This window comes from Lycium barbarum, chromosome 2 (genome assembly GCF_019175385.1).
Source record: "Lycium barbarum isolate Lr01 chromosome 2, ASM1917538v2, whole genome shotgun sequence".
Taxonomy (NCBI): Eukaryota; Viridiplantae; Streptophyta; class Magnoliopsida; order Solanales; family Solanaceae; genus Lycium; species Lycium barbarum.
The window spans coordinates 132,264,061-132,285,384 of NC_083338.1; positions in this window are offsets into that span (position 1 = coordinate 132,264,061).

Sequence of the window (21,324 nt, forward strand, 5' to 3'; positions counted from 1 at the left end):
CAATTCTGATGGCAGTAGTAACTCTCAGGAAAACTTGGTTGGCATTATGGCTTTTGCTAAAAAACTCCAATTCTGTGCTAACAACTCTTTTTGTTATTTCTTGCTGTATTGCTAACTATTACAGGAACATCATTTTGATGATTCTTAACTTGCTGTTTAGTGTATCTGCTCCGTCTCCTAGTCGTACTATTTGGAATAGACTTAGTAGAGCTATATGCACCGACAAAAGGTTTTTTTATGACTAGAAACTTCAAGTTTCGGGATCCTCCAACACAAATGTAAACTTTGAGGAGGTAAGGTTATCCATGGTCCCTTCTTTTTGTACTCCTTTTTAGTTCCGTAATGAATAAAGACACAGTTTAGGTGGTAATTTTTCTTTTTGTGGCAGTTCAAAACTGATCCATGGATAATTTCTTGAGTTCGAAAACTTCCTACATTGTGGATGGAGTTTATGAAACTTCCTACATTAGTAACATTCGCTTGAGAGGTACTGTGGATTTTGCTTGTGTTTTAATCTTTTCTTATTAGAAATCATATTTATAATGGTGGTTTCATTATGACTTGCTAAAAAAACTCCTATTCTAGTCTAAGAACTATGTTGAATTGTCAGCCTCTTTTTTTTTTCTTTCTATTTCTTGGTGTATTGCTAACAATTACAGGAACATCATTTTGGAGCTTGACTCTGCTAAGCTTTTCTATGCACAGGTCCGAGGAAGGAGAAAAATACCTGTGACATTTGAGGTATAACCAATGGTTAGCCCACCAAATACTGCCAATAAGCTGCTAGCAACGACTGAAGTAAGCCGTGTTTGACTCTCAACATCACTGCAATTCAAGTTAAATAATGTATTACTTAAATTTTGACTTAACAAAGTAAGTGATGCACGTTAATAACCGCATAGCTTAAAATGTGACATGATGATGCACGTTAATACCTTAAAATAGGGGGGAGAACTATTCATTTAGAATTAGTGTTCAAAATATAAGACAAAATGCTGTGAAAAATGTAGTAAATCATAATACTAAAAGTGGAAAATTCCAAAATGAAAAATTAAAATACCAAATTACCCTTCAAAAGTTTCATAACAATTTTATCCTTATCCTTAAAGGAAAAAAAATACTTTTATTAATAATTAATAAACTAAATCAGATGCATTGAATAAGATAAATGGTGGATTATTGGTTCATTTGCCAGTGCTGTACCAATGCATATTTCGATGTAGTGAATGCAACCTTTTCACATTCTAACTTTTATGGTTTTGTCGTCTAAACTTCTACCGGTTATAACATTTACTTATAGCCTTTATTCCTACTTTATAAATTTCGCATCAAGTGTCAAATCAGTTTGTTCATTTACCCTTCTTTGTTCAGAAACTATACTTAGCCGTGCTTCTTTTTCATCATTTATTAGTATATTTTCTTTTAATAAATAGATCTCATATTCTATATATTTTCTTTTTGGAATATGATGAACGATACTTGCTTATTCTTTTTCTTTAATCTGATAGTTTTTTTGAACTTTTGCAGTTGGAATAAACTCTTTGTAGATCAATGGCGTTGAGATTTTTCTTCAATCAAAGATTATGTTGCTAGAGGTTTGTCTTGGCTCAAATGTGATCTGCTCAGCTATTATTTTTTAACAAAAAACTAAACAGTATAAAGCAATTCACGATAAACCTTTCATCTTTTAAGATCAACACCAAGAAAAAAACAACATTGTTAATTAACCCACGAATGATGATGGCGGAATAGTAGGCACGCAGTTGCCTCTAACAAAAAATTAATTTTAAGATATTTGAATTGTATGTTTCCTATTTTGCCATCACAACTAACAAAAGAATGGATGTGTTTTATGATTTTGTAGGAAAAATATACAGAGGTTAGGATGAAAATCGTTAAAATATATATGTTAGGCATGCAAAACTTATACGTAGAACTCTTCCTACTTTAATTTGCTGTTAATCAGTTAGTACAATACAATCTTCACTATATTTGTGGTTAAAGGATGTTTTCATGTGCATGTACCCGTTTGGCCATGAGAATTTTTTACCTTTTTCTAGATTTTTTTTTCACTTTATTTGAAAATCAGCGTTTGGCAATGAAACTTCCAAATACAACTTGAAGTTGTATTTGAAATTTAGAAAACACCTAAAACCCTGATTTCACTTTTTTCACTTTCAGTGCATTCAAACAAGCAAATATTCCTTGCAAAAACTATAACCTAACACAATTTCGTTCTCAACTCTAACTTTAACTCCAACTTCAAAATTTCAAATAAAGTGAAAAATATTCGATTCATGGCCAAACGCCTACTAAGTATCCCAATAGTTCTCTTCCTTCTTTTAATTTATTAACATATAGTTTTTTTTTTTTTTATCTTTGTAATGTAACACCTCGTGCATTCGGGTTAAGATTTGTCTTATAAGATGGGGGTATAATGAACCCAATTTTAGTAGTGTATAAATGGTGTTTGAAACCCAATCAAGACATGAGAAGAGTCTTTGGGCAAAACAAAGTTGAAAACCACTCTACGGGGCATGTTCGCAAGTGAGTTTATAGATGGTCTTACTTCCAACGACCATAAACCCATTATTAATTTGGAATTTGGGAATACTTCCTTGATGAAAGTTGTAGCCCTTTGAAATAGCTTTCCAACGGTATATTATGGGCCTCAAACGGACATCTGTGCAAAGAGTTATGCCCATTATACGACAGACTGTCCGAGCAGAAGAATTTTGACGGACCATTTGACGGTCCGTAAAACATTTTGACGGTCCGTAAAATATTTATACGGTCCGTCAAATGGTCACAGAGAATGATATTTCGTTGGTCAGTTTTACGGTTCAATTTTACGGTCCGTAAAACAATTATACGGTCCGTAAAATTGACTCAGACCACCGTAAAATGAGCACAGAATGTCCAAATCACTGGAATGGTTTTACGGTAAGTTATACGGTCCGTAAAACCATTATACGGGACGTAAAACACACCGTAAAATGAGCACAGAATGTCCAAATCACTGGAATGGTTTTACGGTGAGTTATACGGTCCGTAAAACCATTATACGGAACGTAAAAATGGGCGTAGAATTGCCCGATGGGTCAGATTTTAAGATGTTAATAAGAGACCCAAACCCATTTTTTTTCATTCCCATTTCTCCTACACGACTCAAGGGTTCTCTAGAGCCATCCAAACATTTCATATGCAAGAATCCAAGTGAAACAAAAGATCCACTTCATCAATCCACCAAAACTAAGTGTGAGAAACACATCAAATCCATTCAAGTCAAGAAATTCCATGGAAGGTGGAACTAGGGTTTTGTTCAAGTGAAGCATTTCAACTCAAGGCTTATTACTACAATAACCAAGGTAAGTTTTATGATGTTTCCTGATGATTAAAGTGTTGATAAGTTCTTGGGAGAATAGTAAATGGGTTTGATAAAGAAAATTATATGAACTATGCTAGGGTTTTTGGATTGTTGACTTGGGATTGTTGTATTCATATGGGTGATGAAGAATGATGTCAATTACATCTAATTGAGATTGTAGAATCAGCTAGAAGTAATAGAATGGGGATTGGGGGAAGAAAACACCATTAATGAAGGTTGTGGAGCTTCATGCCCACCAAGTGTTTGATAAAATGCTTAGATGAACAAAACATGGATATTGTTGCTAATATAGAGTCCCTATGACCTGTATTGCTATAGATTAAAGTTGAAGGGATTGAAGGACATTGTGATACACTCAAAAGCAGGAAGTCAAGGTATGTATAACTTCCATCCACATGTGGGAATCTCTATGTTCTTACCCATGATCCGTTTCGTAAAATCCATGAAGTTCAAATCCTAGGGCATTAAACCCAACATATTGGTAGCCCGTAATTATGTATTTATGTGCATGAATTTTGTATCTATATTCGTTATTGCATTCCTAATCTTCCATTACGGTTATTAGGAAATCCTAGCTTAATCCATGAATCATGAATTCTTCCTCATGTGTTCTCATTATGTTTATATGAAACTTTATGATTTCATCCAGCAAGTTACAAGCATGTTTTCAAGACAAGTATATATATATGATTTCGAACTATTGTTATTACTCATGAACGAAAAACATGTTTTGCAAGACTATGACAAGTTATCTTATGAAACTATACAAGCAAGTTATGATTCATGAAAACCATGTACAAGCAAGTTATGATTCATGAAAACCATGTACAAGCAAGTTATGATTCATGAAAACCATGTACAAGCAAGTTATGATTCATGAACACTATGTACAAGCAAGTTATGATTCATGATATACCATGGGCAGCAAGTGCCACTATTTTTCATGTTCATGTTTTGGGAGTTGCATTAATTACCGAGGAGGGCTTCAGATAGCCTGAAACTACGTAGCCACCGTAAGATGAGGATCGCTCCACCCATGTTCCGGACGATCTCTCATAATGATTGGATCCTTTCACATCTTATCAAATCTCATGTTCCCTGGCAAGGACTGAGTGTTCTGCTGGCGGGACGCAAGCACCAGACCATGGATCGGTTATAAGTTATTGCTCTCCCTACTTATCATGTTTTTACTTATGTTATATATATACATATGCACTCATGCCTATGTTCATGTCCAGGTTTTCAGTTTCAGTTCTTATCATGTTATTTCATGTCCCATGTTGTTTCTTTCGGTTGCTTTACATACCAGTACATTCAATGTGCTGACGTCCCCTTTTATTGCCCGGGGGCCTGCATTTCACGATGCAGGTACTGATATACAGGACGACACATCTGCTCAGTAGGACAACATTCGTATCAGCTTATTGGTGAGCCCCATCTCATTCGGGGTTTAGTCAACGTTTATTTTATGATTAATTATGCATCTAAAGGTATGCTGGGGGCCTTGTCCCAGTAAGTATGTTTTCCAGTCAGACTCATGATAGAGGTTTCATAGACTAGACAAGTCAGTTATATCATGTCAGACATTTGGAGTCGTATAGCCATTTTGGCTCACTCATGTTTATACAAGTATTTTATTAAGTATTATGACTTAACATGTTTTATAAAGGCTCATCATGCATTCACGTTATATTCCGCATATGTTATGTATCATGATGATTCAGCAAGCCATGTGGTTCGCTCGGTCACATGCAGTCAGGCACCGAGTGCCGTGTTACGTCCAGGCCATGGTTCGGGGCGTGACAAAACTTGGTATCAGAGCCCAGGTTCAAGTGTCTTAGGGAGTCTATGAAACCGTGTCCAGTGGGGTCACTTTTATATGTGTGTGCGCGCCACACATATAAACAGTTGACCACCAAGACATTCAGGATTGTCTCATTTCTTTCTACTCTAGATCGTGCCATGAAGCTTAGCAATAAGAAACTTCTCTTCCTCTCAAATTACGTACGTTTCGAATGCGCAGGAAATGAACAGAAAATTCATGGTCCAAGTAGGGATGTTTACCCATAGGGGGTACAATTGTGCAGTACTTACTGGTAACGAATGAGATTTCAAGTGCTATTGAAAGTGGAATACAATGTAAGTTGCCCGAGAAGGGGTGTAGTGGAATGAATGGTATGTTGAATGATAATGATGTTCTCGAGAAAGGAGAATGGAATACAACAGGGAGAGGATATCAGAGGAATTAGAAAAGGAGCTAAGTCAACAGGAAAAAGGTAAATCATGGAGGATCTCAAGGAAGTGGTGGTAGACAGTTTTCTACCGGAGGTCATCAGGACCCACTCCATCTGCAGTTAAAGATTGAAAGGGAAAATAAACAGGAAAGTGTAACAGGTACAGTTTGAGTTGGACATATGAGGTAAGTTCATCATTTCTATACTGTTGTCGAAATTGGGAGCCCTGTGTGGCTACGATATGATATGATATATGTATATATGTTGGCCTTGTGAGACATTGTTGGTATTTTCTGCGTGCAGGTTTTGGGATAGTAAGAAATACAGAGGAAACTCTGCCAAATTTTTCCTAGAAATAGAAGGAGAATAAGATATAAGTTCGTAATATATCTGGAAAAGTCATATCAACAGTAATGATAAGATTTGACTAAGTTACGAGTACGGCTGACCTTGAGAAATATAATTTGATTTCCTATTCAGATGAACACCTTGAGTGGGTGATAGTTCGGATACATCCGAATGTGTGTTATAAACCAAGGGCTTAAGTTAAGTTCAGAGAAGAGTGATTAGTGGAAGAAGAAACCAGCTAAGCCGAAAGAGTCGTCAGTGTTGTAGAGTACAAAGGAATTACAGAAGATAAGGAAAGTTAATTTGATCCCATCAAAAGGGAATAATTTGTAAGTATAAGATGTTAGCCTTAGTCTAAGGGGGAGATGCATAAATCGCCAGTAAGTCCAGTGAGATAATTGGAGACCCGAAGGGTTAGTATGAGATATGAAGAACCTCAGTTCAGTTAAGTTGGCATAATGAGATAGTCTCCATAAGGAGTATGCCTCATCTTAGAGGAAACCCGAAGTGAGTAGAATGATCGTCGAACGAAACGTGTAAAGTTCAATTACTATAGATTACGCGATCACAGAAAAGCTATGAGATCATGCCCAGTTATGTGTCATAAGGGTAGTGCCATTGCACAAGACTCTAATCTCTAAGGTGCTCGTAAAAGACTTAGCGTACAACCGTACTATGAGTATTTTAGGAAGTATCTCAAAAAAAAAAAAAAAAAAAAACAAGTATGGGAAGTACAACTCATGATTTAGGCAGACAAGAGAACTAAGGTGAAAGAATTTCACTACTTCTCCAAGCTAGGAATTCGACTTTCAAACTCCGAAGTGGGTGGAGTTATTGCCCAGAACATGGCATTCCTGCTTGGTCATTGAAGTTAGAGAGAAGCAGTTTGGTGATTCCTACTTGATGCAGATGAAAGAGGGGCTTCACGAATAGAAAGTCTTAGCTTTTGAACAGGAGGGAGATAATGGTACCTTGAGATATCGAGGCAGATTATGCGTTCCAGATGTTGATGGGCTTAGAGAGCGAATCATGTTAGAAGCTCACAACTCTAGGTATTCCATTTACCTAGGTTCCACTAAGGTGTATCATGATATCAAGGAGATTTACTGGTGGAACGATATGAAGAAGGATGTGGCAGATTTTGTAGCTAAGTGTCCGAATTGTCAGCAGGTGAAAGCCGAACACCAGAGGCCTGGTGGCTTGGCTCAGAATGTTGATATTCCTGTCTGGAAATGGGAAATGATCAATATGGGCTTTGTATCAGGTCTACCTCGTTCAACTAGGAGGCATGAGTTAATTTGGGTAATTGTGGACAGACTTACGAAGTCAGCGCACTTCTTGCCAGCTAAGACCACAGATTGAACAAGAAGATTATGCCAAGTCATATGTTAATGAAATTTCCGGATTGTATGGGACCTTAGTGTCCATTATTTTAGATTTTGGTGCTCAGTTCACAGCGAACTTCTAAAAATCATTTCAGAAAGGATTTGGGTACGGAGGTGAACCTTAGCACAACTTTTCATCCTCAGACAAATGGTCAGACAGATACGCTATTCAGATCTCATGTTATGATATTCATGTTAGTTCAATACTCAGATATTTATGTCAGCTTAGTACTCAGGTATCAGTCCAGTACTCACGTATTCATGCCAGCCCAATATTCAGTTAGCTCAGTATTCAGTCAGCCAGTCTTCAGTCAGTTCAATAGACATTCAATTTAGTATCTCAGTAGTTTAGTAGTCATGTATTCATTCAGTTCAGTAACCATGTGTCCTTTATTTCAATGGTAATTGGGATGACCACCTGCCTCTTATTGAGTTTACTTACAAAAATAACTACCATGCTAGTATTGGGATAACACTGTTGGAAACCCTTTTAAGCAAAAGGTGTAGATCACCAATTGGTTGATTCGAAGCAGAGTTGTTAAGATCAGATTTGGGTTACCAGGTTATAGAGAAAGTTAAGTTAATACAGGAGCGTTTGAAAACGGCTCAGAGTCACCAGAAGTCTTACACAGATGTGAGGCGAAGGGACTTAAAATTTTCAATAGATGATTGGGTGTTCCTTAAAGTCTCACCCATGAAGGGTGTCATGAGATTTGGCAAGAAAGGAAAACTCAGCCTCAGATATATTGGACCTTACAAAATTCTACGAAAGATCGGACTAGTAGCTTATGAACTTGAGTTGCCACAAGATTTGGCCGCTGTACACCCAGTGTTTCATGTATCCATGTTGAGGAAGTGTGTAGGAGACCCATCGTTGGTTGTTCCTGCTAATACTCTAATAGATAAGGATGGCCTCACCTATGAGGAGATCCCCGTAGCCATTCGTGATCGTCAAGTTCGCAAGTTGAGAACTAAGGAAGTAGCCTCAGTGAAAGTCCTGTGGAGGAGTTAGAAAGTTAAGGAAGCTACATGGGAAGCCGAGGAGGATATGAAATCCATGTACCATACTTGTTTCAGCCCGCAGAAGAGATTTATGATGAAGCCCAAGATTTTGAGGTATGTAAGCTTTCTTTTCATGTTTTTGGTCGTGTGTGGCCAATTTGTAGTGCTATTATGATGTAGCCCTGTGAGGCAATGATATTATGGGCTGTTGTGACAGGTTGGTAGTGCCATATTACAGGGGAAACTCTGGCGAAATTTTTGTAGAATCCCGAATATTAACATTTGAGGACGAATGTTCCAACAGAGAGAGAGAATGTTATACCTAGGAAATTTCTCCGTTAGCATATCGCGAATAGACCCACGAAGGGTATGACGTATACGACATGTTGACGAGTAAGAAGTAATATTTAATGATTCCAAATGAGATTTCAAAGACATTTGAGGTAGGAGACGAAAGTTGTTAAGGAAAGCAAGGTATATGTTGCGTGTCGGGCAAGAATTACGAGTATCGACATAATGATGGCTTAATGACATTTTGGAGAAGAGTTATAATTTCCCTTATGTATTCATGCCTCACGTTTCACGCTCAAGTTCATGTATTCGCTACTCATGTCCATGTTTAGGCATTGACGCTTTCATGAAACTAAGTCATGTCAGTTTCCATGCCCCATGTCATGCTATGTCTCATGTTCCACGCTCATGTCAGCTATCCAGTGCCCATGTTCATGTCTCAGTATTCACGATTCCATGTAATTATGTCATGTTAGTTCAGTCTCCATGTTGCATGTCATGTTTCCTTCACGTTCAAATAGTCAAGCCATGTCCAGCCATATTCTTAACCAAGACCCATCATTCGAGGACGAATGATCCCAAGGGGGAGATATTGTAACACCTCATGCATTCGGGTTAAGATTTGTCTTATAAGATGGGGGTATAATGAACCCAATTTTAGTAGTGTATAAATGGTGTTTGAAACCCAATCAAGACATGAGAAGAGGCTTTGGGCAAAACAAAGTTGAAAACCACTCTACGGGGCATGTTCGCAAGTGAGTTTATAGATGGTCTTACTTCCAACGCCCATAACCCCATTATTAATTTGGAATTTGGGAAAACTTCCTTGATGAAAGTTGTATCCCTTTGAAATAGCTTTCCAACGGTATATTATGGGCCTCAAACGGACATCTGTGCAAAGAGTTATGCCCATTATACGACAGACTGTCCGAGCAGAAGAATTTTGACGGACCATTTGACGGTCCGTAAAACATTTTGACGGTCCGTAAAATATTTATACGGTCCGTCAAATGGTCACAGAGAATGATATTTCGTTGGTCAGTTTTACGGTTCAATTTTACGGTCCGTAAAACAATTATACGGTCCGTAAAATTGACTCGGACCACCGTAAAATGAGCACAGAATGTCCAAATCACTGGAATGGTTTTACGGTAAGTTATACGGTCCGTAAAACCATTATACGGGACGTAAAACACACCGTAAAATGAGCACAGAATGTCCAAATCACTGGAATGGTTTTACGGTGAGTTATACGGTCCGTAAAACCATTATACGGAACGTAAAAATGGGCGTAGAATTGCCCGATGGGTCAGATTTTAAGATGTTAATAAGAGACCCAAACCCATTTTTTTTCATTCCCATTTCTCCTACACGACTCAAGGGTTCTCTAGAGCCATCCAAACATTTCATATGCAAGAATCCAAGTGAAACAAAAGATCCACTTCATCAATCCACCAAAACTAAGTGTGAGAAACACATCAAATCCATTCAAGTCAAGAAATTCCATGGAAGGTGGAACTAGGGTTTTGTTCAAGTGAAGCATTTCAACTCAAGGCTTATTACTACAATAACCAAGGTAAGTTTTATGATGTTTCCTGATGATTAAAGTGTTGATAAGTTCTTGGGAGAATAGTAAATGGGTTTGATAAAGAAAATTATATGAACTATGCTAGGGTTTTTGGATTGTTGACTTGGGATTGTTGTATTCATATGGGTGATGAAGAATGATGTCAATTACATCTAATTGAGATTGTAGAATCAGCTAGAAGTAATAGAATGGGGATTGGGGGAAGAAAACACCATTAATGAAGGTTGTGGAGCTTCATGCCCACCAAGTGTTTGATAAAATGCTTAGATGAACAAAACATGGATATTGTTGCTAATATAGAGTCCCTATGACCTGTATTGCTATAGATTAAAGTTGAAGGGATTGAAGGACATTGTGATACACTCAAAAGCAGGAAGTCAAGGTATGTATAACTTCCATCCACATGTGGGAATCTCTATGTTCTTACCCATGATCCGTTTCGTAAAATCCATGAAGTTCAAATCCTAGGGCATTAAACCCAACATATTGGTAGCCCGTAATTATGTATTTATGTGCATGAATTTTGTATCTATATTCGTTATTGCATTCCTAATCTTCCATTACGGTTATTAGGAAATCCTAGCTTAATCCATGAATCATGAATTCTTCCTCATGTGTTCTCATTATGTTTATATGAAACTTTATGATTTCATCCAGCAAGTTACAAGCATGTTTTCAAGACAAGTATATATATATGATTTCGAACTATTGTTATTACTCATGAACGAAAAACATGTTTTGCAAGACTATGACAAGTTATCTTATGAAACTATACAAGCAAGTTATGATTCATGAAAACCATGTACAAGCAAGTTATGATTCATGAAAACCATGTACAAGCAAGTTATGATTCATGAAAACCATGTACAAGCAAGTTATGATTCATGAAAACCATGTACAAGCAAGTTATGATTCATGATATACCATGGGCAGCAAGTGCCACTATTTTTCATGTTCATGTTTTGGGAGTTGCATTAATTACCGAGGAGGGCTTCAGATAGCCTGAAACTACGTAGCCGCCGTAGGATGAGGATCGCTCCACCCATGTTCCGGACGATCTCTCATAATGATTGGATCCTTTCATATTTTATCAAATCTCATGTTCCCTGGCAAGGACTGAGTGTTCTGCTGGCGGGACGCAAGCACCAGACCATGGATCGGTTATAAGTTATTGCTCTCCCTACTTATCATGTTTTTACTTATGTTATATATATACATATGCACTCATGCCTATGTTCATGTCCAGGTTTTCAGTTTCAGTTCTTATCATGTTATTTCATGTCCCATGTTGTTTCTTTCGGTTGCTTTACATACCAGTACATTCAATGTGCTGACGTCCCCTTTTATTGCCCGGGGGCCTGCATTTCACGATGCAGGTACTGATATACAGGACGACACATCTGCTCAGTAGGACAACATTCGTATCAGCTTATTGGTGAGCCCCATCTCATTCGGGGTTTAGTCAACGTTTATTTTATGATTAATTATGCATCTAAAGGTATGCTGGGGGCCTTGTCCCAGTAAGTATGTTTTCCAGTCAGACTCATGATAGAGGTTTCATAGACTAGACAAGTCAGTTATATCATGTCATACATTTGGAGTCGTATAGCCATTTTGGCTCACTCATGTTTATACAAGTATTTTATTAAGTATTATGACTTAACATGTTTTATAAAGGCTCATCATGCATTCACGTTATATTCCGCATATGTTATGTATCATGATGATTCAGCAAGCCATGTGGTTCGCTCGGTCACATGCAGTCAGGCACCGAGTGCCGTGTTACGTCCAGGCCATGGTTCGGGGCGTGACATGTAATGCATCAAATATAAGATTATTCAGGAAAACTAATAATATCATTCTTAAAAAATCACATGAAAGGACTCGATATGTATTTTGATTTGAGTTTGAGTGTAACGAAATAATTTTGGCGGAATATGCTATACTGCCTTACCCTTTCCAATTTTTTTTTTTTAATTTCTTAACTATTTGTTATATTAATAATCTAAACTTAAGTAGCTTTTTATGCCTTGATGAAACAAGAAGAAAATTTGAGATGTGGTCAGAAAAATATTAATATAATGGTCATAATAAGAGTCATACTCATAATTGAGCATACAAAACGTCGGGGAAACATACATCAAGAATGTTGTTTGTAAGAAAATATTAAATTAGATACAATCACATAATATGTTGGCGCTTAATTATGTCAAAAACTATCACATTGCATATCACACATATCAAACTACATTTAATTATTCAAATTTGCAGGTTTGGAAGATCCATAATACTTTGCGGTTAACAATCAAATCATTTGAGTGCACTAACTACTTATCAAAATTTTGTTTGTACTTTCTTTCTTAAAATTTTCAGTTACTCATTACATGCATGCTTTAATATTATTATCTATATCGTTTTAAATTTTTTATACCTATTGAATTAGAACATCCAGATACTAGTAATACAATCCGAGTAGCATACTTTAGAATTAAGGATTTGTGCAGTACTAGTTAGCTTGACATGTACCTGTGACCCGGTGATGCTAGAGCAGTACTTGGCCTTCTTGCACTTGCTGACACATCAATTATGCTCAAGCTCTCACTGTCTTTGTCAAGTATTTCATCCTAAATATTTTTATAGAAGTTAGTTCAAATTTAAAAGTACATAATAAAAAGTGTAAATATCTATATTTGTGATGTATTACTTCATTTGTCAATCTCAGCGTGCTCGGAATGGATACATGATCACTGCCAGTAGCATCCCTGCAAGATAAATGACCAGAGTAATTAATGCAACATGATCACTTTGAAGACAAGTAACAAAAATACTATAATGACAAACACGCTTGTGCTCACTGTCTATTATCTTAAATACATAATGATTAGCAACCCCCCCCCCCCCTCCTTTTTTTTTTTTTTTTGTTGTTGTTGGTAGCAACAAGTTTGTTATAATAAAATCATGGAACCCTTATATGGAGTCAAATAGAAACATCAAATGGAAGTGGATGGAGAAGGCGCACTAGTTACTGTAATGATACAAGCTAGATACAACATCAATTACAATATTGCTAGAGGTCACTGACAAAAAAGTTACATCCAGAAGGTAGCATATTAATATCCACTACAAAAAAATGCTAGATTTGCGGACGTTTAATTGCGGGGTTATTATAGCCGCCGCAAAATTATACTAATTGTGGAGGTTAGTGAAGGCCCCACTATTTTTCATTAGATTTGCGGAGGTTTTAACCCCCGCTAGACCTATTAAAAAAAAAGGGCGCCACAACTATATATCCAAAACCTCGTTTTTTTTTAATTCTGCCCCTCATTTTTTGCCAAACCCACCAGAACACTCTCTCTCTCAAATTTCTCCACTCTCACACTCTCTCTCTCAAATTTCCCCAAACCGCTCATATTTTCAGATTTCTTAGAAAATCTAATGTTGAAGATCCAAAATAAATGTTGAAAATCAAAAATCAATGTTGAAAATATAAGATTTCTTCAAGTTTCTACTGATTTTCAGGTATTCTTCTTCCTTTTTTTTTTTTTCTCTACAAATTGTTATTTAGTTTATTTTCATCTTGCATGTGGATTTTCTATGCATCAATGCTGGATTTTTGTATTTTTCCACAATTAAAATTGACAGTTTGAAGGCATTGAACTATGGAATTGATAGTTTGAAGGTATACATAGTTGTTGTGATTTGGATAATAACTAGAAATAACAACAGTAAATAGCATTTGTTTGATCCTTTGATTTGGATTTTGGAACTTATGAACTCGTTATTCTGAATCAGAAATCGGTGAATTAGTAAATAAAAAATGTCACTACAAATTGTGATTTAATTTAATTTGTAACCTGCGTGTGGATTTTCTCTACGTAGTTGTGTTTTTTTTTCACTGATTCTACTGAAATTAACATGAATCAGTAGAATCGGTGGTGACAAACTTAGTATGTGTATTATTTGTGTTTTGTAAGTAATGTTCTCGCTAGTTATGTTTTTTCTATATTGCTCTCTTTTTTCATTTGGCGGTGTTCTTAATTTCGGTGTTTTGGAGATAATCTTACTAACATTTTAATGTAAGCTCTAAAAGTACTAAAAATCGCTGTGCTGGTTTACAAGATATATATCATATAAAAATCAGTTGAAAGTCCAAGCGGTTATTAACTGTAAAATTAAAAAGAAAAAGAATCAGTTGATTTAGGCATATTATCAAACACCCTCAGTGCAGCAGAGGCCAAACTTGATATAGCCCTGACATGCAGGTGAACTAAACAAAACACATAACAGAGAACTATGGAACTCAAATTGAGAAACTTAGAAATTTAAAAAAGAAAATCTTATGCATGCACGTTTGATATTTGCCACCAAACCAAGCAAAAAATTAGGTATTTGTGTGAATCGAGTTAGATTTCAAATTCTAGCTTATTACGACTTAGGTAGTTGTGTTTATCTATGGAGAAATTGGAAATTTAGTTTAGATTTGTGTGTGAATCTACTTAGATAGTTGTGTTATTAGACAATGGAATTAACTGGACTAGTTTGTAAAATTTTATTTCTAAAGTAAAGCAGCAAATTTTGGCTATCTCACGTATGCTTGTATAATTTTGGCTAGACAACTCATGATGATGACTAGTTCTAATCTCTGGTCAACCAAAAGATGATGACTAGTTTATATTCTGCCTCTACTACTTGTTTGTTGTATACTTCCTACTTCTCAGTTATCAGCTTTTTGTTTCATTAATCGCTTCAAACCAAACAACAAACTTGTTTGTATTGGGTTTCTGATGTGCAATTCTGTCTCGACTAATACATGATAATTTAAGCACAAATATCCATAAATTAGGTTACTAAACTGTTCTTTCGCATGAAATTCTGTAGGTTATATTCAACTCTTCTTCTCAAAAATCTGATTTTGTTCATCAGTTTCACTTGTTGAAAGGTTATAAACCAGTACTCCCCGATGGATAAATCTTGGATTGGAATGCCTAGAACCACAACTAAATATTTGATTGGGTTGAATCAATTTCTAGATTTTTCATTTACGAACGGAGCTATAAGAAATAAAATAAAATGTCCGTGTCCTAAATGTGGGAATGAGAAGTGGCAGACTAGAAATATAGTGTACAATCATTTGATCGACAAGCCATTCCCTCAAAATTATGTTACTTGGGTTATGCAAGGGGAAACAAATCTATTGCAAAACTCCGGAAATATAGAGATTATCCCAGATACATTGCCTCCTGAAAATCCTATAGAATTATTAATTAATGAAGCATTTCAGGACTCAAGGCATAAGCACATTGATGTAGATCCATCACAAGTAGTTGGAGAAGAAGAAATGTTAAATGATACGCCTTCAAATAACAAAGATTTTTTTGAGTTGCTTAGAGATGGAAGTGAAGAATTATTTGAAGGGTCCAAGTACTCAAAGCCAGAGTTTTTGTTAAAGTTGTATCACATAAAGTGTTCGTCTGGGCTAAGTGACAAGCGAATGACTATGATTCTAGATCTACTTAGGGATGCATTTGAGTTTGCAAGGATCCCTAATTCTTTCTACGAGGCCAAGAAAACCATAAAAAAGCTTTCTCTTGATTATATCAAGATAGATGCTTGTCCGAATGACTGCATGTTGTACTGGGGAAATGATGCTGATGAGGAAACATATAAGCATTGTCACGTCTCTAGATGGAATCCTAACAGGAAGAGCAACACTAATCATGTGCCTGCTAAAAAGAAGAAGCAAAAGAAAATGCCTGCAAAAATATTACGTTACTTTCTGCTAAAACCAAGATTGCAAAGATTGTTCATGTGCTCTAAGATTGCAGAGCAGATGCGATGGCATGCAAAGAATAGTAATGGAGATGGAATCATGAGGCATCCTAGAGATGGTGAGGCGTGGAAGAGGTTTGATACTACTTTTCCTGAATTTGCTTCTGATCCCCGAAATGTTCGTTTAGGCCTAGCTAGTGATGGTTTTAATCCTTTTGGGACGATGAGTACTACTTATAGCACTTGGCCAGTGATTTTGATTCCATATAACCTGCCACCTTGGTTGTGTACGAAGCAACCAAATTTGATTCTTAGGGTAAATGTTAAGATAGGGAAAATGGTTGGCAAAGCAGTGAGTAGAAGTGAGGAATTTTTTCTTTTTGATCAAGTAGAAGTGAGGAATTATGATGCAATAAGAAGGTTTGGAAAAACAAGGCCAGGGAGTCTAAAAAATCTGCTTTAATTTATTTTTATCTTGTCAACTGGTACTTGAGTTAATCGTGTGTGCTGTGTTTTGGAAAAAATTGAGCAAGCCATGACTCCACCATTATTAGGGTAAATGTTAAGATAGGGAAAATGGTTGGCAAAGCAGTGAGTAGAAGTGAGGAATTTTTTCTTTTTGATCAAGTAGAAGTGAGGAATTATGATGCAATAAGAAGGTTTGGAAAAACAAGGCCAGGAAGTCTAAAAAATCTGCTTTAATTTATCTTTATCTTGTCAACTGGTACTTGAGTTAATCGTGTGTGTTGTGTTTAGGAAAACATTGAGCAAGCCATGACTCAAAGCACCACAGATGAGTCTGAGATTTCCCCAAATGATGCCATCGGAAAGGTACTAGGAAAAGAGCATTCTGGACGGGTAAGGTTCTTGGGATTAGGAGTCGTCCCAAGTAGAGCTTTTAAACAAACAAGACCCCGTTATAGTGATTTGAATGCTTCAAGTTACAATAATGGTTCATGTTCTTCTCAATGGCAAGAGAAGTACAATCAGATGTTGAGTGCTCACAACAAAAGCCAAGACAACCTCAATTTTCTGATGAATGCTCACACTGAAATGATGAGCGCTTTCAAGATGTATATGATAAGGAAAGAAGGGAGAATACCTGAAGAATTTGCTGGGATCTTTGTTTCTACTCCTCCTCCTTCAACGGTAAGATTGTTAACTTTGAAATGTAACTTACTCACATCCTAGATTAATCTCAAACTATAATCCCTTCATTGTAGACTTGTTGGAACCTGAAGTAGTTCCTTTTATGTACCTTTTTCTATTAAGATGATGATAATGTCAGTAGTTATGCTCTATTTTTATTGTCATTCTTCAAGAATGGATACCTAGGGAATCTGGATCTAGACAACAAATATAAAGGTACATTTTTTGATAGCTACTTTATTGATGGATGATACTCTGTGTCCCTTCAATAATAGGACAAAGATTTTGTTGATATGGACATCCTTTTTATTGTTTTAGATGGTCTGAATTTTGGACAAGATTTGAAGGTTAAGTAGACACCGCACCGCCTCAGGAAATCAACCAAAAAACTGGACCCATTATTCAACCCCATAATTTGATTCTCTTAATTAATTTCTCTTCACCTGTGAAAATTAACATGGACTGAAAATGGATAGTATATAGTTAAGGTTACAAAAGATTCAGAGGGGTGGTGTAGAAATTAGGAGGAAAGTTAAGATATACTATATATATTTGGGAACTTTGCAGAAGTTGGCAGAAGTTGAAAGGGAAATGAGCTTAATGAGGACAGTTGTGTCTCAAATATATGTAGTGTGTATTTGTCATGGAAGATTATAGATTATTGTAATGCCCTTATACTTTGTAAAATATCACTTGAATCAGTGCTAAGAAAAATAATTCTCTCCTTTTATCAATGAATCAGGAGGACTGTCTGTTAGAGCTATTGATTCAAACATAAGTAGCATGAACAATTATATCTCTGATTATGAGGATTTGATGATTAGTTATTTTAAATTATTTTTTTGTAGCCAAGTGATGTAGCTAGTGGACACGCTTCACCCACGGACGTAAGAAGATCATTTGGTGGCAGTAATCGTAATGGCAAGCAATGAAGTTCCGTGCAATTGTATTAGACAATTAAGTATGGTAGTTGATTGAATAGACATAGCAGATCCTTTATGATTAGTGGTCTGGGTGGATGTGTTTAATGTTAGTTTTTAAGACTAATGAGGATACTGATGTTGGAGTGAATGTGTTTAATATTAGGTTTGAGACTAATGATAATACTTGCTTTCTGTTAATGTCAATATGGCTTAATGATACATTGATGTTACTTGATTTTAGTAAACAATTTGAATAATAAATTGATGCTTCATTATATTAATATATTCTCAATCAGTTTTGGAGTAATAATTGTCCGAAAAAAAGGTATCAGAATAGCATTGCTAGCGATAGGTTATAACCCCTGCTAAATAAATGAATTGTGGGGGTTTTAACCCCCAGAACATTTTTTAATAAAAAAAATAAATAGCAATTGCGGAGGTCAGTACCGCAGCTACATACATCACACAACCGTCGTAATTGTGTTGCAGTGGCCAGGAAAACAACCTCCGCAAAATGTTTGCGGCGACCAGAATTGGGGGGGTTTTGTGGACCGCTGCTACAGCGTATAGCGGGGGTTGACACCCGCTGCAATGTGTGAATTTAACCCCCGCAAATGGAGCCTTTTTTTGTAGTGATCCTAAGTTGCGCGGACTCTCTGTTTTTGGTGCTAATCCCGTCTCGAAACGGGTCGGGAGCAGGATACGGTCAATCAAGTTCAGATACTTTGACCGGAGTTCATCGCAAATTTGGAGGGAAAATTGAGATTTTGATTTCTCAAAATTAAAGATAAAACAGATTTAAGATAAGGGAAAGGACATACCTTCAATATTATAGTACTTTTATCTCATTTTCACTGATTCGTGTTTTAGAGGAACCAAGAATTTACTTTTTATATACATGTAAGTTTTTTTATAGAATATCTCTCAACATTTATAGCTCTACTTTTTATAATTTTGAAATTTCTTAGCCGAATCCACGCACCCGTATCCATATGCGGATCCGCACCCTCGAATTTTAAAATTTAGATTCTACCGAATCCGACACCCGGATCCGTACCGTATCGGATACCCGCAACCGAGTCTGAGAAACTTAGTTGATATCTATTGCGGATTTGATAGTCAATCAGTTCTATGGCAGAATCAGGATTTGAAGCTTGTGGGTTCGAGATTGTAATTCTTTAAAGTTAATGGGTTATATATTTGACAATAAAATTAATACAAATATACGGTTCGGTCCAAAGCTACTAGCTTCGGCCGAACCCACGCCCGAAGGGCTAGCTCCGCCCCTAGTTCTACCAAGCAGACTCGGGAAGATTTTAAGTTTCCGAAGGACTTTTGGGAGCTCTAACCCTCTTTACTAGGGCTATGCATGTTAACGGTTAAACCAATAACCCGAACCGATTATTGGGTTATTGGGTTAATGGTTCGGGTTAATGGATTACCGGTTCGGGTTCCGGGTGGTGTTTTTGAGTTATTGGCTTATTGGGTCGGGTCGCGGATTGACCATTTTTGTTAACGGGTTACCCGATAACCCGATAACAATTTAATTAATTACACTTCTACCCTTTAACTAAGTTGTTGTGCACTGTTTTGCCTTTGTCGCTGCTGCCCAGTGCCCACTAGAAGCTGTTCTATGGGTTATTTTCTAAGTTCTAATCTATAGCTTAATTATGGTCCTGTCAGCAGGGTTGGCGGTCATAGGTAGTTTACTAACCCCTGTAAAGATGCAGACCGTAGAATGATGGAGAAATGTAAAGATGATTAACAACCTGCCTTCTTGATAGTATTAAGGCTGAAACATAGTATTGTGTTTTGTTGGTTATACACTTAAGATGTTTTGCTGCCTTGTTTATGTTCTGTATATATAGAAGTCTCAGGTTGTGTTTGCATATGATGTATGTTAAGATTTAAACTCAACTGTTGCTTGTTTATGTTCTGTTTATGGGTTAGGAGTGATTTTAATATAACCTTTTGAAAGATGGTGGCAAAATAACCTTCTTTTAACATTATTAGTTTTCAAATGAAGAAAAGTCATATATGGAACTACATCCATTTCTTGATCTTTTTGTGGGTTGAAACCCATTGTCAATTATAAATCATGATTAAGCGGGATAAACCTGCCAATTACCTCAATTTTAACCAGTCACCATTCATATTGTGGTCAAGCCATTTTTTTGTTGTGTGAAATCTTAACGGTTAAACCGATAACCGAACCGATAACATACAAAAACCGATTAACCGATAACCCATTAACCGATATTTTAACGGTTCTTTAACGGTTTAATATATTTACAAACCGATAACCAATAAGTTAAACCGATAATTTTGAAACCCGAACCGAACCGACCGATATGCAGCCCTACTCTTTACCCTACAACTTATAAAATTAATGCGTTTCTTAATGATTTCTTTCTGTTCAACATCACATCGAACCGTTTTTAATCTGATGCAGCAGTATCACTAGTTTCTATATTTCTTGACATGAGATGGATTTGTCACTGCTTCACATTTTTAATTTGAGAAACAATCGCTTCATGTTCCGATATTGAAAGTGCAGCTATCTCATCCTGCATTTTCTGCTACTCCGCATCTTTTGCAGCAATAACTTTTTCTTTTGTTTCCTTTTCTCTTTCAGCAAATTTTGAGTTTTGATCATCAATCCAATTCCTTGTCTTTACAATTTCATCAACTTCTTCGCAGATAAATTTTAATAATCTTGAGCTTGTATGAGCGATTCAAGTTCTCAGATTCATCAGCTTCATTATCTTGAAACACGGGGAATTCAGAGATGCATATTTTAGTATCAGCAGTTTCACAAACTTCTCCCATGCATTATTAGGAGTGCTTATCTTACCATTCACTTCAGCAGATTCCTCTTGCTTGATTCTCTTAGATTTTCCTTGCCAAGAAGACTATTCTCCTTTAGCGAAAGCCTGCCATCAGGCTTTTCATTGACCTTTTTCCTTTTACATCCCGCAGATTGCTTATCACTGGGATTTTTTGACAAATTGAGAAGGATTCACATTTAAGTCTACCACCTCTTCAATACAATTTTTCTTCCCCCTATTTTAAGAAGAAGCAATGCTTTCCTCATTGTTCAAAGATTTGATCTTTTTCCGTGAGGCACTTTGATTTGATCAATATTATTAAGCTCATCAGTCTGCAGCATATCTGAAACAGAGGAATATCCAGTTGCCTTATTGTGTGCACAAGTTGGCAACCCCGTCTCTTCCACAATATATATGAC